The following is a 23,888-nucleotide window of genomic DNA, read 5'->3' as shown; positions in this document are numbered from 1 at the left end:
GACACCAAGTAACAAAGACACAAACTTGCACCAAGTAACACAGACAAACACTGACACCAAGTATCAAAGACATACACTGACACCAAGAAACAAAGACATACACTTACACCAAGTAACAGAGACAGACACTGATACCCAGTAACAGAGACACATACTTACACCAAGTCACAAAGTCATGCACTGACACCCAGTAACAAAAACATACACTGACACCCAGTAACAAAGACACACACTGACACCAAGTAACAAAGACACACACTGACCTCAAGTAACAAATACATCCACTGACACAAATTAACAAAGACATACACTGATCCCAGTTACAAAGACACACACTTACACCAAGTAATAAATACATACACTGACACCAAGTAACAAAGACATGCACTTACACCATTTAGCAAAGACATACACTGACACACAGTAACACAGACACCCAATTACACGAAGTAACAAAGACATAAACTGATACGCGGTAACACAGACACACACTTACACCAAGTATCACAGACATACACAGACACCAACTGACAAAGACATACACTGATACCAAGTAACACAGACAAACACTTACACCAAGTAACAAAGACATACACCGACACCAAGTAACAAATACATACACTTACACCAAATAACACAGACATACACTGACACCAAGTAACAAATACATACACTGACACCAAGTAACAAAGACACAAACTTGCACCAAGTAACACAGACAAACACTGACACCAAGTATCAAAGACATACACTGACACCAAGAAACAAAGACATACACTTACACCAAGTAACAAAGACAGACACTGATACCCAGTAACACAGACACACACTTACACCAAGTAACAAAGACAGACACTGATACCCAGTAACAGAGACACACACTTACACCAAGTCACAAAGTCATGCACTGACACCCAGTAACAAAGACATACACTGACAACAAGTAACAAAGACACACACTGACACCAAGTAACAGATACATCCACTGACACAAATTAACAAAGACATAAACTGATCCCAGTTACAAAGACACACACTTACACCAAGTAATAAATACATACACTGACACCAAGTAACAAAGACATACACTTACACCATTTAACAAAGACATACACTGACACACAGTAACACAGACACACAATTACACGAAGTAACAAAGACATAAACTGATACGCGGTAACACAGACACACACTTACACCAAGTATCACAGACATACACAGACACCAACTAAAAAAGACATACACTGATCCCAAGTAACACAGACAAACACTTACACCAAGTAACAAAGACATACACCGACACCAAGTAACAACTACATACACTTACACCAAATAACACAGACATACACTGACACCAAGTAACAAAGATATACACTTACACCAACTAACAAAGACACACACTTACACCAAGTTACACAGACATACACTGATACCCAGAAACACAGACAAACACTTACACCAAGTAACAAAGACATACACCGACACCAAGTAACAAATACATACACTTACACCAAATAACACAGACACACACTTACACCAAGTAACACAGACAGACACTGATACCCAGTAACAAAGACATGCACTGACACGCAGTGACAAATGCACACACTGACACCAAGAAACAAAGACATACACTTACACCAAGTAACAAAGACATACACTAACACCCAGTAACTAAGACATGCACTGAATCCCAGTAACAAAGACACACACTGACACCAAGTAACAAAGACATACACTGACACCAATTAACAAAGACATACACTGATACCCAGTAACACAGACACACACTTACACCAAGTAACAAAGACATACACTGACACCAAGTAACAAAGACATACACTTACACCAAGTAAAAAAGACATACACTGACACCAAGTAACAAAGACATACACTGATACCCAGTAACACAGACACACACTTACACCAAGTAACAAAGACATACACTGATACCAAGTTACACAGACACACACTTCCACCAAGTAACACAGACACACACAGACACCAAGTAACAAAGACATACAGTGATACCCAGTAACACAGACACACACTTACACCAAGTAACAAAGAAATACACTGACACAAATTAACAAAGACATACACTGATACCCAGTAACACAGACACACACTTACACCAAGCAACAAAGACAGACACTGATACCCAGTAACACTGACAGACACTTACACCAAGTATCAAAGACATACACTGACACCAAGTAGCAAAGACATACACTTACAACAAGTAACAAAGACATACACTGACACCAAGTAACAAAGACATACACTTACACCAAATAACAAAGACATACACTGACACCAAGTATCAAAGACATACACTGATACCCAGTAAAACAGACACACACTTACACGAAGTAACAAAGACATAAACTGATATACGGTAACAGACACACACTTACACCAAGTATCACAGACATACACAGACACCAACTAACAAAGACATACACTGATACCAAGTAACACAGACAAACACTTACACCAAGTAACAAAGACATACACCGACAACAAGTAACAAATACATACACTTACACCAAATAACACAGACACACACTGACACCAAGTAACAAATACATCCACTGACACAAATTAACAAAGACATAAACTGATCCCAGTTACAAAGACACACACTTACACCAAGTAATAAATACATACACTGACACCAAGTAACAAAGACATACACTTACACCATTTAACAAAGACATACACTGACACACAGTAACACAGACACACAATTACACGAAGTAACAAAGACATAAACTGATACGCGGTAACACAGACACACACTTACACCAAGTATCACAGACATACACAGACACCAACTAACAAAGACATACACTGATACCAAGTAACACAGACAAACACTTACACCAAGTAACAAAGACATACACCGACACCAAGTAACAAATACATACACTTACACCAAATAAAACAGACATACACTTTCACCAAGTAACAAAGACATACACTTACACCAAGTAACAAAGACATACACTGACACCAAGTAACAAAGACATACACTGATACCCAGTAACACAGACACACACTTACACCAAGTAACACAGACATACACTGACACCAAGTAACAAAGACATACACTGATACCCAGTAACACAGACACACACGTACACCAAGTAACAAAGACAGACAGTGACACCAAGTAACAAAGACATACACTGATACCCAGTAACACAGACACACACTTACACCAAGTAACAGAGATATCCACTGACACCAAGTAACAAAGGCATACACTTACACAAAGTAACAAAGACATGCACTGACACCAAGTAACAAAGGCGAACACTTACACCAAGTAACAAAGACATGCACTGACACCAAGTAACAAAGACAGACACTTACACCAAGTAACACAGACATACACTGACACCAAGTAACAAAGACATACACTTACACCAAGTAACAAAGACATACACTTACACCAAGTAACACAGACATACACTGAACCAAGTAATAAAGACATACACTTACACCAAGTAACAAAGACATACACTGACACCAAGTAACAAAGACATACACTGATACCCAGTAACACAGACACACACGTACACCAAGTAACAAAGACAGACAATGACACCAAGTAACAAAGACATACACTGATACCCAGTAACACAGACACACACTTACACCAAGTAACAGAGACATCCACTGACACCAAATAACAAAGACGAACACTTACACCAAGTAACAAAGACATGCACTGACACCAAGTAACAAAGACAGACGCTTACACCAAGTATCAAAGACAGACAATGACACTAAGTAACACAGACACACACTTACACCAAGTAACAGAGACATACACTTCCACCAAGTAACAAAGGCATACACTTACACCAAGTAACAAAGACATGCACTGACACCAAGTAACAAAGACGTACACTTGCACCAAGTAACAAAGACATACACTGATACCCAGTAACACAGACACACACTGACACCAAGTAACAAAGACATACACTGACACCAATTAACAAAGACACACACTGATACCCAGTAACACAGACACACAGTTACACCAAGTAACAAAGACATACACTGATACCCAGTAACACAGACACACACTAACACCAAGTCACAAAGACATACACTGACACCCAGTAACAAAGACAAACACTGACACCCAGTAACAAAGAAACACAATGACACCAAGTAACAAAGGCACACACTGACACCAAGTAACAAAGACATACTACGATACCCAGTAACACAGACACACACTTACACCAAGTAACAAAGACATACACTGACACCAAGTAACAAAGACATTCACTGATACCCAGTAACACAGACACACACTTACACCAAGTAACAAAGACATACACTGACACCAAGTGACAAATACATGCACTGATACCCAGTAACACAGACACACTCTTACACGAAGTAACAAAGACATACACTGATACTCAGTTACAAAGACACACACTGACACCAAGTAACAAAGACATACACGGACCCCCAGTAACAAAAACATACACTGACACCAGGTAACAAAGACATACACTGACACCAACTGACAAAGACATGCACTGATACCCAGAAACACAGACAAACACTGGCACCAACTAACAAAGACACACACTTACACCAAGTTACACAGACATACACTGACACCAAGTAACAAAGACATACACTTACACCAAATAACAAAGACATACACTGACACCAAGTAACAAAGACATACACTTACACCAAATAACAAAGACATACACTGACACCAAGTAACAATGACATACACTGACACCAAGTAACACAGACATGCACTTACACCAAGTAACAAAGACAAAAGCTGATACCCAGTAACACAGATACACACTTACACCAAGTAACAAAGACAGCCAATGACACCAAGTAACAAAGACATACACTGATACCCAGTAACACAGACACACACTTACACCAAGTAACAGAGACATACACAGACACCAAGTAACAAAGGCATACACTTACACCAAGTAACAAAAACATGCACTGTTCACCAAGTAACAAAGACGTATACTTACACCAAGTAACAAAGACATACACTGACACCAAGTAACAAAGACATACACTTACACCAAGTAACACAGACATACACTGACATCAAGTAACAAAGACACACACTTACACCAAATACACAGACATACACTGACTGCAAGTAACAAAGACATACACTGATACCAAGTAACTCAGACACACACTTACACCAAGTAACAAAGACAGACACTGATACCCAGTAACAAAGACATACACTGATACCCAGTAACACAGACACACACTAACACCAAGTCACAAAGACATACACTGACACCCAGTAACAAAGACAAACACTGACACCCAGTAACAAAGAAACACAATGACACCAAGTAACAAAGGCACACACTGACACCAAGTAACAAAGACATACTACGATACCCAGTAACACAGACACACACTTACACCAAGTAACAAAGACATACACTGACACCAAGTAACAAAGACATTCACTGATACCCAGTAACACAGACACACACTTACACCAAGTAACAAAGACATACACTGACACCAAGTGACAAAGACATGCACTGATACCCAGTAACACAGACACACACTTACACGAAGTAACAAAGACATACACTGATACTCAGTTACAAAGACACACACTGACACCAAGTAACAAAGACATACACGGACCCCAGTAACAAAAACATACACTGACACCAGGTAACAAAGACATACACTGACACCAACTGACAAAGACATGCACTGATACCCAGAAACACAGACAAACACTTACACCACGTAACAAAGACAAACACTGACACCAAGTAACAAAAACATACACTTACACCAAATAACACAGACATGCACTGACACCAAGTAACAAAGACATACACTTACACCAACTAACAAAGACACACACTTACACCAAGTTACACAGACATACACTGACACCAAGTAACAAAGACATGCACTTACACCAAGTAAGAAAGACACACATTTGCACCAAGTAACACAGACCTACACTGACACCAAGTAACAAAGACATACACTGATACCCAGCAGCACAGACAAACTCTTACACCAAGTAACAAAGACAGACACTGATACCCAGGAACACAGATACACACTTACACCAAGTAACAAAGACCTACACTGACACCAAGTAACAATGACATACACTGACACCAAGTAACACAGACATGCACTTACACCAAGTAACAAAGACATACACTGACACCATGTAGCAAAGACATACACTGATACCCAGAAACACAGACACACACCTACACCAAGTAACAAAGACATACACTGATACCCAGTAACCCAGATACACACTGACACCCAGTAACACAGAGAAAAACTGACACCAAGTAACAAAGACACACACTGACTCCAAGTAACACAGACATACACTGACACCAAGTAACAAAGATATCCACTTACACCAAGTCCCAGGACACACACTGACACCAAGTAACAAAGACTTACAATTATACCCAGTAACACAGACACGCACTGACACCCAGTAACAAAGACATCCACTTGCACCAAGTACAAAGACATACACTGACACCAATGCACAAAGACATACAATTATACCCAGTAACACAGACACGCACTGACACCCAGTAACAATGACATGCACTGACACCAAGTAACAAAGACAGACACTGATACCCAGTAACACAGACACACACTTACACCAAGTAACAAAGACATACACTGATACCCAATAACACATAGTCACACTTACACCAACTAACACAGACACACACTGACACAAAGAAACAAACAGATACACTGACAACCAGTAACAAAGACATACACTGACACCCAGTAACAAAGACACAGACTGACACCAAGTAACAAAGACTTACACTGACGCCAAGTAACAAAGACACACACTGACACCAAGAAACAAAGACATACACTGATACCCAATAACACAGACACACATTTACACCAACTAAAACAGACATACACTTACACCAAGTAACAAAGACAGATACTGATACCAAGTAACAAAGACATACACTGATACCCAGTAACACAGACAAACACTTACACCAAGTAAGACATACACTGACACCAATAAACAAAGACATGCACTGATACACAGTAACACAGACACACACTTACACAAAGTAACAAAGACATAGACTGACACCAAGTAACAAAGACATACACTGATACCCAGTAACACAGACACACACTTACACCAAGAAACACAGACACACACAGACACCAAGTAACAAAGATATACACTTACACCAAGTAACAAAGACATACACTGATACCCAGTAACACAGACAAACACTTACACCAACTAACAAAGACATACACTGACACCAATAAACAAAGACATACACTGACACCAAGTAATAAAGACATACACTTACACCAAGTAACAAAGACATACACTGATTCCCAGTAGCACAGACACACACCTACACTAAGTATCAAAGACATACACTGATACCCAGTAACACAGATACACACTGACACCCAGTAACACAGAGAAAAACTGACACCAAGTAACAAAGACACACACTGACACCAAGTAACACAGACATACACTTACACAAAGTAACAAAGACATACACTGACACCAAGTAACAAAGACATACACTGATACCCAGTGACACAGACACACACTTACACCAAGTAACAAAGACAGACACTGATACCCAGTAACACAGACACACAATTACACCAAGTCACAAAGACATACACTGACACACAGTAACAAAGACATACACTGACACCCAGTAACAAAGACACACACTGACACCAAGTAACAAAGACATACACTGATACCCAGTAACACAGACACACAGTTACACCAAGTAACAAAGACATACACTGACACCCAGTAACACAGACACACACTTACACCAGGCCACCAAGACACACACTGACATCCAGTAACAAAGACAGACACTGATACCCAGTAACACAGACACACACTTACACCAAGTAACAAAGACAGAGACTGATACCCAGTAACACAGACACACACTTACACCAAGTCACAAAGACACACACTGACACCCAGTAACAAAGACATACACTGCACCTCGTAACAAAGAAACACACTGACACCAAGTAACAAAGACATACACTGATACCCAGTAACACAGACACACACTTACACCAAGTAACAAAGACATACACTGACACCAAGTAACAAAGACATACACTGACACCAATTAACAAAGACATACACTGACACCCAGTAACACAGACACACACTTACACCAAGTAACAAAGACATACACTGACACCAAGTAACAAAGACATACACTTACACCAAATAACAAAGACATACACTGACACCAAGTAACAATGACATACACTGACACCAAGTAACACAGACATACACTGACACCAAGTAACAAAGACATACACTTACACCAAGTAACAAAGACATACACTGACACCAAGTAACAAAGACATACACTGATACCCAGTTACACAGACACTCACTTGCACCATGTAACACAGACACACACAGACACCCAGTAACAAAGACATACACTGATACCCAGTAACACAGACACACACTTACACCAAGCAACAAAGACATACACTGACACCAAGTAACAAAGATATACACTTACACCAAGTAACAAAGACATACACTGATACCCAGTAACACAGACAAACACTTACACCAAGTAACAAAGACATACACTGACACCAATAAACAAAGACATACACTGATAGACAGTAACACAGACACACACTTACACAAAGTAACAAAGACATACACTGACACCAAGTAACAAAGACAGACACTGATACCCAGTAACACAGACACATACTTAAACCAAGTCACAAAGACATGCACTGACACCCAGTGACTAAGACATGCACTGACACCCCGTAACAAAGACACACACTGATACCAAGTAACAAAGACATACACTGATACCCAGTAACACAGACAAACACTTACACCAAGTAACAAAGACATACACTGACACCAAGTAACAAAGACATACACTGATACCCAGTAACACAGACACACACTTACACCAAGAAACAAAGACATACACTGATACCCAGTTACACCGACACTCACTTGCACCATGTAACAAAGAGATACACTGACACCAAGTAACAAAGATATACACTTGCACCAAGTAACAAATACATACACTGACACCAAGTAACAAAGACATACACTTACACCAAGTAACGCAGACATACACTGACACCAAGTAACAAAGACAGACACTGACACCAAGTAACAAAGACACAAACTTACAACAAGTAACACAGACATACACTGACACCAAGTATCAAGACATACACTGACACCAAGTAACAATGACTTGCACTTACACCAAGTAACAAAGACATACACTTACACCAAATAACAAAGACATACACTGACACCAAGTAACAATGACATACACTGACACCAAGTAACACAGACATACACTGACACCAAGTAACAAAGACATACACTGACACCAAGTAACAAAGACATACACTGATACCCAGTAACACAGACATACACTGATACCCAGTAACACAGACACACACCTCCACCAAGTATCAAAGACATACATTGATACCCAGTAACAAAGATAGACACTGACACCCAGTAACACAGAGAAAAACTGACACCAAGTAACAAAGACACACACTGACACCAAGTAACACAGACGTACACTGACACCAAGTAACAAAGACATCCACTTAAGCCAAGTACAAAGACATACACTGACACCAAGTCACAAAGACATACAATTATACCCAGTAACACAGACACTCACTGACACCCAGTAACAAAGACATACACTGACACCAAGTAACAAAGACAGGCACTGATACCCAGTAACACAGACACGCACTTACACCAAGTAACAAAGACATACACTGATACCCAATAACACAGACACACACTTACACCAACTAACACAGACATACACTGACACAAAGAAACAAACACATGCACTGACACCCAGTAGCAAACAAATACACTGACACGCAGTAACAAAGACACAGACTGACACCAAGTAACAAAGACATACACTGACACCAAGTAACAAAGACACACACTTACACCAAGTAACAATGACTTGCACTTACACCAAGTAACAAAGACAGATACTGATACCCAGTAACACAGACACACACTTAAACCAAGTCACAAAGACATACACTGACACCCAGTAACAAAGACGTGCACTGACACCCAGTAACAAAGCCACACACTGATACCAAGTAACAAAGTCATACACTGATAGCCATTAACACAGACACACTCTTACAACAAGTAACAAAGACATACACTGACACCAATAAACAAAGACATACACTGATACCCAGTAACACAGACACACACTTACACAAAGTAGCAAAGACATACACTGACACCAAGTAACAAAGACATACACTGATACCCAGTAACACAGACACACACTTACACCAAGTCACAAAGACACACACTGACACCCAGTAACAAAGACATACACTGCACCTCGTAACAAAGAAACACACTGACACCAAGTAACAAAGACATACACTGATACCCAGTAACACAGACACACACTTACACCAAGTAACAAAGACATACACTGACACCAAGTAACAAAGACATACACTGACACCAATTAACAAAGACATACACTGACACCCAGTAACACAGACACACACTTACACCAAGTAACAAAGACATACACTGACACCAAGTAACAAAGACATACACTTACACCAAATAACAAAGACATACACTGACACCAAGTAACAATGACATACACTGACACCAAGTAACACAGACATACACTGACACCAAGTAACAAAGACATACACTTACACCAAGTAACAAAGACATACACTGACACCAAGTAACAAAGACATACACTGATACCCAGTTACACAGACACTCACTTGCACCATGTAACACAGACACACACAGACACCCAGTAACAAAGACATACACTGATACCCAGTAACACAGACACACACTTACACCAAGCAACAAAGACATACACTGACACCAAGTAACAAAGATATACACTTACACCAAGTAACAAAGACATACACTGATACCCAGTAACACAGACAAACACTTACACCAAGTAACAAAGACATACACTGACACCAATAAACAAAGACATACACTGATAGACAGTAACACAGACACACACTTACACAAAGTAACAAAGACATACACTGACACCAAGTAACAAAGACAGACACTGATACCCAGTAACACAGACACATACTTAAACCAAGTCACAAAGACATGCACTGACACCCAGTGACTAAGACATGCACTGACACCCCGTAACAAAGACACACACTGATACCAAGTAACAAAGACATACACTGATACCCAGTAACACAGACAAACACTTACACCAAGTAACAAAGACATACACTGACACCAAGTAACAAAGACATACACTGATACCCAGTAACACAGACACACACTTACACCAAGAAACAAAGACATACACTGATACCCAGTTACACCGACACTCACTTGCACCATGTAACAAAGAGATACACTGACACCAAGTAACAAAGATATACACTTGCACCAAGTAACAAATACATACACTGACACCAAGTAACAAAGACATACACTTACACCAAGTAACGCAGACATACACTGACACCAAGTAACAAAGACAGACACTGACACCAAGTAACAAAGACACAAACTTACAACAAGTAACACAGACATACACTGACACCAAGTATCAAGACATACACTGACACCAAGTAACAATGACTTGCACTTACACCAAGTAACAAAGACATACACTTACACCAAATAACAAAGACATACACTGACACCAAGTAACAATGACATACACTGACACCAAGTAACACAGACATACACTGACACCAAGTAACAAAGACATACACTGACACCAAGTAACAAAGACATACACTGATACCCAGTAACACAGACATACACTGATACCCAGTAACACAGACACACACCTCCACCAAGTATCAAAGACATACATTGATACCCAGTAACAAAGATAGACACTGACACCCAGTAACACAGAGAAAAACTGACACCAAGTAACAAAGACACACACTGACACCAAGTAACACAGACGTACACTGACACCAAGTAACAAAGACATCCACTTAAGCCAAGTACAAAGACATACACTGACACCAAGTCACAAAGACATACAATTATACCCAGTAACACAGACACTCACTGACACCCAGTAACAAAGACATACACTGACACCAAGTAACAAAGACAGGCACTGATACCCAGTAACACAGACACGCACTTACACCAAGTAACAAAGACATACACTGATACCCAATAACACAGACACACACTTACACCAACTAACACAGACATACACTGACACAAAGAAACAAACACATGCACTGACACCCAGTAGCAAACAAATACACTGACACGCAGTAACAAAGACACAGACTGACACCAAGTAACAAAGACATACACTGACACCAAGTAACAAAGACACACACTTACACCAAGTAACAATGACTTGCACTTACACCAAGTAACAAAGACAGATACTGATACCCAGTAACACAGACACACACTTAAACCAAGTCACAAAGACATACACTGACACCCAGTAACAAAGACGTGCACTGACACCCAGTAACAAAGCCACACACTGATACCAAGTAACAAAGTCATACACTGATAGCCATTAACACAGACACACTCTTACAACAAGTAACAAAGACATACACTGACACCAATAAACAAAGACATACACTGATACCCAGTAACACAGACACACACTTACACAAAGTAGCAAAGACATACACTGACACCAAGTAACAAAGACATACACTGATACCCAGTAACACAGACACACACTTACACCAAGAAACAAAGTCATACACTGACACCAATTAACAAAGACATACACTTACACCAAGTAACAAAGACATACACTTACACCAAGTAACAAAGACATACACTGACACCAAGTAACAAATACTTGCACTTGCACAAAGTAACAAAGACACACAGTTACACCAAGTAACACAGACATACACTGACACCAAGTAACAAAGACATACACTGATACCCAGTAACACAGACACACAGTTACACCAAGTAACAAAGACAGAGACTGATACCCAGTAAGACAGACACACACTTACACCAAGTCACAAAGACACACACTGACACCAAGTAACAAAGTAATACACTGATACCCAGTAGCAAAGACATACACTGTCACCAAGTAACAAAGACACAAACTTACACCAAGTAACACAGACATACAATGACACCAAGTATCAAGGACATACACTGACACCAAGTAATAAAGACATACACTTACACCAAGTAACAAAAACATACACTGATTCCCAGTAACACAGACACACACCTACACTATGTATCAAAGACATACACTGATACCCAGTAACACAGATACACACTGATACCCAGGAACACAGAGAAAAACTGACACCAAGTAACAAAGACACACACTGACACCAAGTAACACAGACACACACTTACACAAAGTAACAAAGACATACACTGACACCAAGTAACAAAGACATACACTGATACCCAGTAACACAGACACACACTTACACCAAGTAACAAAGACAGACACTGATACCCAGTAACACAGACACACACTTACACCAAGTCACAAAGACATACACTGACACCCAGTAACAAAGACATACACTGATACCCAGTAACACAGACACACAGTTACACCAAGTAACAAAGACATACACTGACACCCAGTAACACAGACACACACTTACACCAGGTCACCAAGACACACACTGACATCCAGTAACAAAGACCGACACTGATACCCAGTAACACAGACACACACTTACACCAAGTAACAAAGACAGAGACTGATACCCAGTAACACAGACACACACTTGCACCAAGTCACAAAGACACACACTGACACCCAGTAACAAAGACATACACTGCACCTAGTAACAAAGAAACACACTGACACCAAGTAACAAAGACATACACTGATACCCAGTAACACAGACACACACTTACACCAAGTAACAAAGACATACACTGACACCAAGTAACAAAGACATACACTTACACGAAATAACAAAGACATGCACTGACACGAAATAACAAAGACATACACTGACACCAAGTAACAATGACATACACTGACACCAAGTAACACAGACATACACTGACACCAAGTAACAAAGACATACACTTACACCAAGTAACAAAGACATACACTGACACCAAGTAACAAAGACATACACTGATGCCCAGTAACACAGACACACACCTACACCAAGTATCAAAGACATACACTGATACCCAGTAACAAAGATACACACTGACACCCAGTAACACAGAGAAAAACTGACACCAAGTAACAAAGACACACACTGACACCAAGTAACACAGACATACACTGACACCAAGTAACAAAGACATCCACTTAAGCCAAGTACAAAGACATACACTGACACCAAGTAACAAAGACAGGCAATGATACCCAGTAACACAGACACACACTTACACCAAGTAACAAAGACATACACTGATACCCAATAACACAGACACACACTTACACCAACTAACACAGACATACACTGACACAAAGAAACAAACACATGCACTGACACCCAGTAGCAAACAAATACACTGACACCCAGTAACAAAGACACACACTTACACCAAGTAACAAAGACATACACTGACACCAAGAAACAAAGACATACACTTACACCAAGTAACGAAGACATACACTGATAGCCAGTAAAACAGACACACACCTACACCAAGTAACAAAGACATACACAGATACACAATAACACATACACACATTTACACCAACTAACACAGACATACACTGACACCAAGTATCAAAGACATACACTGACACCAAGTAACAATGACTTGCACTTACACCAAGTAACAAAGACAGATACTGATACCCAGTAACACAGACACACACTTAAACCAAGTCACAAAGACATACACTGACACCCAGTAACAAAGACATGCACTGACACCCAGTAACAAAGACACACACTGATACCAAGTAACAAAGACATACACTGACACCCAGTAACACAGACACACACTTACAACAAGTAACAAAGACATACACTGACACCAATAAACAAAGACATACACTGATACCCAGTAACACAGACACACACTTACACAAAGTAGCAAAGACATACACTGAAACCTAGTAACAAAGACATACACTGATACCCAGTAACACAGACGCACACTTACACCAAGAAACAAAGACATACACTGACACCAAGTAACAAAGACATACACTGACACCAAGTAACAAAGACTTACACTTGCACAAAGTAACAAAGACACACAGTTACACCAAGTAACACAGACATACACTGACACCAAGTAACAAAGACATACACTGATACCCAGTAACACAGACACACAGTTACACCAAGTAACAAAGACAGAGACTGATACCCAGTAAGACAGACACACACTTACACCAAGTCACAAAGACACACACTGACACCCAGTAACAAAGACATACACTGATACCCAGTAACACAGACACACACTTACACCAAGTAACAAAGACATACACTGACACCAAGTAACAAAGAAATACACTTACACCAAATAACAAAGACATACACTGACACCAAGTAACAAAGACATACACTTACACCATGTAACAAAGACATACACTGACACCATTTAACAAAGACATAAACTGATACCCAGAAACACAGACACACACCTACACCAAGTAACAATGACATACACTGATACCCTGTAACACAGATACACACTGACACCCAGTAACACAGAGAAAAACTGACACCAAGTAACAAAGACACACACTGACACCAAGTAACACAGACATACACTGACACCAAGTAACAAAGACATCCACTTACACCAAGTACAAAGATATACACTGACACCAAGTAACAAAGACAGACACTGATACCCAGTAACACAGGCACACACTTACACCAAGTAACAAAGACATACACTGATACCCAATAACACAGACACACACTTACACCAACTAACACAGACATACACTGACACAAAGAAACAAACACATACACTGACACCCAGTAACAAAGACATACACTGACACCCAGTAACAAGGACACACACTGACACCAAGTAACAAAGACATACACTGACACCAAGTAACAGAGACACACACTTACACCAAGTAACAAAGACAGACAATTAAACCAAGTAACAAAGACATGCACTTACACCAAGTAACAAAGACATACACTGACAGCAAGTAACTAAGACATACACTTGCACCAAGTTACACAGACATACACTTACACCAAGTAACAAAGACACACTGTTACACCAAGTAACACAGACATACAGTGACACCAAGTAACAAAGACATACCCTGATACCCAGCAACACAGACACACACTTACACCAAGTAACAACGACAGACACTGATACCCAGTTACACACACACACACTTACACCAAGTAACAAAGACAGAGACTGATACCGAGTAACAGAGACACACTCTTACACCAAGTCACAAAGACACACACTGGCACCCAGTAACAAAGACATACACTGCACCCAGTAACAAAGAAACACACTGACACCAAATAACAAAGACATACACTGATACCCAGTAACACAGACACGCACTTACACCAATTAACAAAGACATACACTGACACCAAGTAACAAAGACATACACTGACACCAATTACCAAAGACATACACTGATACCCAGTAACACAGACACACACTTACAAGAAATAACAAAGACATACACTGACACCAAGTAACAATGACATGCACTGACACCAAGTAACACAGACATACACTGACACCAAGTAACAAAGACATACACTTACACCAAGTAACAAAGACATACACTGACACCATTTAACAAAGACATAAACTGATACCCAGAAACACAGACACACACCTGCACCAAGTAACAATGACATACACTGATACCCAGTAACACAGACATACAATGACACCAAGTAACAAAGACATCCACTTACACCAAGTACAAAGACATACACTGACACCAAGTAACAAAGACATACAATTATACCCAGTAACACAGACACGCACTGACACCCAGTAACAAAGACATACACTGACACCAAGTAACAAAGACAGACACTGATACCCAGTAACACAGTCACACACTTACACCAAGTAACAAAGATATACACTGACACAAAGAAACAAACACATACACTGACACCCAGTAACAAAGACATACACTGACACCCAGTAACAAAGACACACACTGACACCAAGTAACAAAGACATACACTGACACCAAGTAACAAAGACACACACTTACACCAAGTAACAAAGACAGACAATTAAACCAAGTAACAAAGACATGCACTTACACCAAGTAACAAAGACATACACTGACACCAAGTAACAAAGACACACACTTGCACCAAGTTACACAGACATACACTTACACCAAGTAACAAAGACAAACTGTTACACCAAGTAACAAAGACATACAGTGACACCAAGTAACAAAGACATACACTGATACCCGGTAACACAGACACACACTTACACCAGGTCGCAAAGACACACACTGACATCCAGTAACAAAGACAGACACTGATACCCAGTTACACACACACACACACTTACACCAAGTAACAAAGACAGAGACTGATACCCAGTAACAGAGACACACACTTACACCAAGTCACAAAGACACACACTGATACCCAGTAACACAGCCAAGCACTTACACCAAGTAACAAAGACACACACTTCCACCAAGTAACAAAGACACACACTGACACCAAGTAACAAAGACATACACTTACACCAAATAACAAAGACATACACTGACACCAAGTAACAATGACATGCACTGACACCAAGTATCACAGACATACACTGGCACCAAGTAACAAAGACATACACTTACACCAAGTAACAAAGACATCCACTGACACCAAGTAACAAAGACATACTCTTATACCCAGTAACACAGACACACACCTACACCAAGTAACAAAGACATGCACTGATACGCCGGAACACAGATACACACTGACACCCAGTAACACAGAGAAAAACTGACACCAAGTAACAAAGACACACACTGACACCAAGTAACACAGGCATACACTGACACCAAGTAACAAAGACATCCACTTCCACCAAGTACAAAGACATACACTGACACCAAGTCACAAAGACAGACAATTATTCCCATTCACACAGACACGCACTGACACCCAGTAACAAAGACATACACTGACACCAAGTAACAAAGACAGACACTGATACCCAGTAACACAGACACACACTTACACCAAGTAACAAAGACATACACTGATACCCAATAACACAGACACACACTTACACCAACTAACACAGACATACACTGACACAAAGAAACAAACACATACACTGACACCCAGTAACAAAGACATACACAGACACCCAGTAACAAAGACAAAGACTGACACCAAGTAACAAAGACATACACTGACACCAAGTAACAAAGACACACACTTACACCAAGTAACAAAGACATACACTGACACCAAGAAACAAAGACATACACTTACACCAAGTAACAAAGACATACACTGACACCAAGTAATATAGACATAGACTGATACCCAGTAAAACAGACACACACCTGCACCAAGTAACAAAGACATACACTGATACCCAATAACACAGACACACATTTACACCAACTAAAACAGACATACACTCACACCCAGTAACAAAGGCACACACTGACACCAAGTAAAAAAGACATACACTGACACCAATTAACAAAGACATTCACTGATACCCAGTAACACAGACACACACTTGAACCAAGTTACAAAGACGTACACTGATACCCGGTAACACAGACACTCACTTACATCAAGTATCAAAGACATACACAGACTCCAACTAACAAAGACAAACACTGATACCCAGTAACACAGACAAACACTGACACCAAGTAACAAAGACATACACCGACACCAAGTAACAAATACATACACTTACAACAAATAACACAGACATACACTGACACCAAGTAACAAACATATACTCTTACACCAACTAACAAAGACACACACTTACACCAAGTTACACAGACATCCACTGACACCAAGTAACAAAGACATGCACTTACACGAAGCAAGAAAGACACACACTTACACCAAGTAACAAAGACATATACAGATACCCAGCAATACAGACACACTCTGACACCAAGTAACAAAGACAGACACTGATGCCCAGTAACAAAGACATGCACTGACACCCAGTAACAAATACATGCACTGACACCCAGTAACAAAGACACACACTTACACCAAGTAACAAAGACATAAACTGACAGCAAGTAACAAAGACATACACTTACACCAAGTAAAAAAGACATACACTGACAACAAGTAACAAAGACATACACTGAGACGCAGTAACACAGACACACACTTACAATAATTAACAAAGACATACACTGATTCCCAGTTACACAGACACACACATACACCAAGTAACACAGACACACACTGAAACCAAGTAACAAAGACATACACTGATACCCAGTTACACAGACATCCACTGACACCAAGTAACAAAGACATGCACTTACACCAAGTAAGAAAGACATACACTTACACCAAGTAACACAGACATCCACTGACACCAAGTAACAAAGACATATACAGATACCCAGTAACACAGACACACACTTACACCAAGTAACAAAGACAGACACTGATACCCAGTGACACAGACATACACTTACACCATGTATCAAAGACATACACTGACACCAAGTAACACAGACACACACTTACACCAACTAACACAGACATACACTGACACAAAGAAACAAACACATACACTGACACCCAGTAACAAAGACATACACAGACACCCAGTAACAAAGACAAAGACTGACACCAAGTAACCAAGACATACACTGACACCAAGTAACAAAGAAACACACTTACACCAAGTAACAAAGACATACACTGATACCCAATAACACAGACACACATTTACACCAACTAAAACAGACATACACTCACACCCAGTAACAAAGACACACAATGACACCAAGTAACAAAGGTACACACTGACACCAAGTAACAAAGGCACACACTGACACCAAGTAACAAAGACATACATTGACACCAAATTACAAAGACGTACACTGATACCCAGTTACACAGACACACACATACAACAAGCAACTCAGACACACACTGACACCAAGTAACACAGACATACACTCATACCCAGTAACACAGGCACACACTTACACCAAGTAACAAAGACATACACTGACACCAAGTAACAGAGACATACACTTACACCAATTAAAAAAGACATACACTGACACCAAGTAACAAAGACAGACACTGATACCCAGTGACACAGACATACACTTACACCATGTATCAAAGACATACACTGACACCAAGTAGCAAAGACATACACTTACACCAAGTAACAAAGAAATACGCTGACACCAAGTAACAAAGACATACACTGACACCAAGTAACAAAGACATACACTTACACCAAGTAACACAGACATACAATGACACCAAGTAACAAAGACACACACTTACACCAAGTAACAAAGACAGACAATGACACCAAGTAACAAAGACATACACTGATACCCAGTAACACAGACACACACTTACACCAAGTAACAGAGACATACACTGACACCAAGTAACAAAGGCATACACTTACACCAAGTAACAAAGACATGCACTGACACCAAGTAACAAAGACGTACACTTGCACCAAGTAACACAGACATACACTGATACCCAGTAACACAGACACACACTTACACCAAGTAACAAAGACATACACTGACACCAATTAACAAAGACATAAACTGACACCCAGCAACAAAGACATACACTGACACCCAGTAACAAAGACACACACTGTCACCAAGTAACAAAGACAGACACTGACACAAATTAACAAAGACATTCACTGATACCCAGTAACAGACACACACTTACACCATGTAAGAAAGACATACACTGACACCAAGTAACAAAGACATACACTTACACCAGGTAACACAGACATACACTGACACCAAGAAACAAAGACACACACTTAGACCAAGTAACACAGACATACACTGACACCAAGTAACAGAGACATACACTGATACCCAGTAACACAGACACACACTTACACCAAGTAACAATGACAGACACTGATACCCAGTAACACAGACACACACTTACACCAAGTGACAAAGACTTAACCTGACACCCAGTAACAAAGACATACAGTCACACCCATTAAGAAAGACACACAATGAAACCAAGTAACAAAGGCACACACTGACACCAAGTAACAAAGACATACACTGATACCCAGTAACACAGACACACACTTACACCAAGTAACAAAGACATACACTGACACCAAGTAACAAAGACATTCACTGATACCCAGTAATACAGACACACACTTACACCAAGTAACAAAGACATACACTGACACCAAGTAACAAAGACATACAAAGATACCCAGTTGCACAGACACACACTTACACCAAGTAACAAAGACATACACTGATACTCAGTTACACAGACACACACTTACACCAGGGAACAAAGACATTCACAGAGACACCAAGTAACAAAGGCATACACTGACACCCAGTAACAAAGACATACACTGACACCCAGTAAAAAAAACATACACTGACACCAAGTAACAAAGACATACACTTACACCAAGTAACACAGACACACACTTACACCAAGTAACAAAGACATACACTGATACTCAGTAACACAGACACACACTTCCACCAAGTAACAAAGAAATACACTGACACCAAGTAACAAAGACATACACTTACACCAAGTAACAAAGACATACACTGACACCAAGTAACAAAGACACACACGGATACCCAGTAACACAGACACACACTTACACCAAGTAACACAGACGTATACTGACACCAAGAAACAAAGACATACACTGACACCAAGTAACAAAGTCATGCACTGATACCCAGTAACACAGACATACACTGACACCAAGTAACAAAGACATACACTTACACCAAGTAACAAAGACATACACTGACACCAAGTAACAAAGACATACACTGATAACCAGTAACACAGACACACACTTACACCAAGTCACACAGACATACACTGACTCCAAGTAACAAAGACAGACACTGATACCCAGTAACACAGACACACACTTACACCAAGTAACAAAGACAGACAATGACACCAAGTAACGAAGACATACACTGTTACCCATTAACACAGACACACAATTACACCAAGTAACAGAGACAAACACTGACACCAAGTAACAAAGGCATACACTTACACCAAGTAACAGAGACATGCGCTGACACCAAGTAACAAAGACGTGCACTTACACCAAGTAACAAAGACATACACTGACACCAAGTAACACAGACATACACTGACACCAAGTAACAAAGACACACAGTTACACCAAGTACACAGACATACACTGACAGCAAGTAACAAAGACATACACTGATACCCAGTAAGACAGACACACACTTACACCAAGTAACAAAGACAGACAGACAGACACAGATACCCAGTAACAAAGACATACACTGATACCCTGTAACACAGACACACACTAACACCAAGTCACAAAGAAATACACAGACACCCAGTAACAAAGACAATCACTGACACCCAGTAACAAAGAAACACACTGACACCAAGTAACAAAGACAAACACTGACACTAAGTATACAAAGACGTACACAGACACCAAGTAACAAAGACATACACTGATAACCATAATCACAGACACACACTTTCACCAAGTAACAAATACATACACTGACAACAAGTAACAAAGAGACAAACTTACACCAAGTAACACAGACATACACTGACACAAAGTATCAAAGACATACACTGAGACAAAGTAACAAAGACATACACTTACACCAAGTAACAAAGGCATACACTGATACCCAGTAACACAGACACACACTTACACCAAGTAACAAAGACAGACACTGAAACCCAGTAACAGAGACATACACTTACACCAGGTCACAAAGACATACACTGACACCCAGCAACAAAGGCATACACTGACACCCAGTCACAAAGACACACACTGACACCAAGTAACAAAGACATCCACTGACACAAATTAACAAAGACATACACTGATACCCAGTAACACAGACACACACTTACACAAAGTATCACAGACATACACAGACACCAAGTAACAAAGACACACACTTAGACCAAGTAACACAGACATACACTGACACCAAGTATCAAAGACATGCACAGATACCAAGTAACAAAGACATACACTTACACCAAGTAACAAAGGCATACACTGATACCCAGTAACACAGACACACACTTACACCAAGTAACCAAGACAGACACTGAAACCCAGTAACAGAGACACACACTTACACCAAGTCACAAAGACATACACTGACACCCAGCAACAAAGGCATACACTGACACCCAGTCACAAAGACACACACTGACACCAAGTAACAAAGACACACACTGACACCAAGTAACAAAGACATCCACTGACACAAATTAACAAAGACATACACTGATACCCAGTAACACAGACACACACTTACACCAAGTATCACAGACATACACTGACACCAAGGAGCAAAGGCATGCACTGATACCCAGTAACGCAGACACACACTTACACCAAGTAACAATGACAGACACTGATACCCAGTAACACAGACACACACTTACACCAAGTAACAGAGACATGCACTGACACCAAGTAACAAAGGCATACACTTACACCAAGTAACAAAGACATGCAATGACACCAAGTAACAAAGACATACACTTACACCAAG

This window comes from Heterodontus francisci, unplaced genomic scaffold, assembly GCF_036365525.1.
Source record: "Heterodontus francisci isolate sHetFra1 unplaced genomic scaffold, sHetFra1.hap1 HAP1_SCAFFOLD_64, whole genome shotgun sequence".
Lineage (NCBI taxonomy): Eukaryota > Metazoa > Chordata > Chondrichthyes > Heterodontiformes > Heterodontidae > Heterodontus > Heterodontus francisci.
This window is presented reverse-complemented; position numbering follows the sequence as displayed.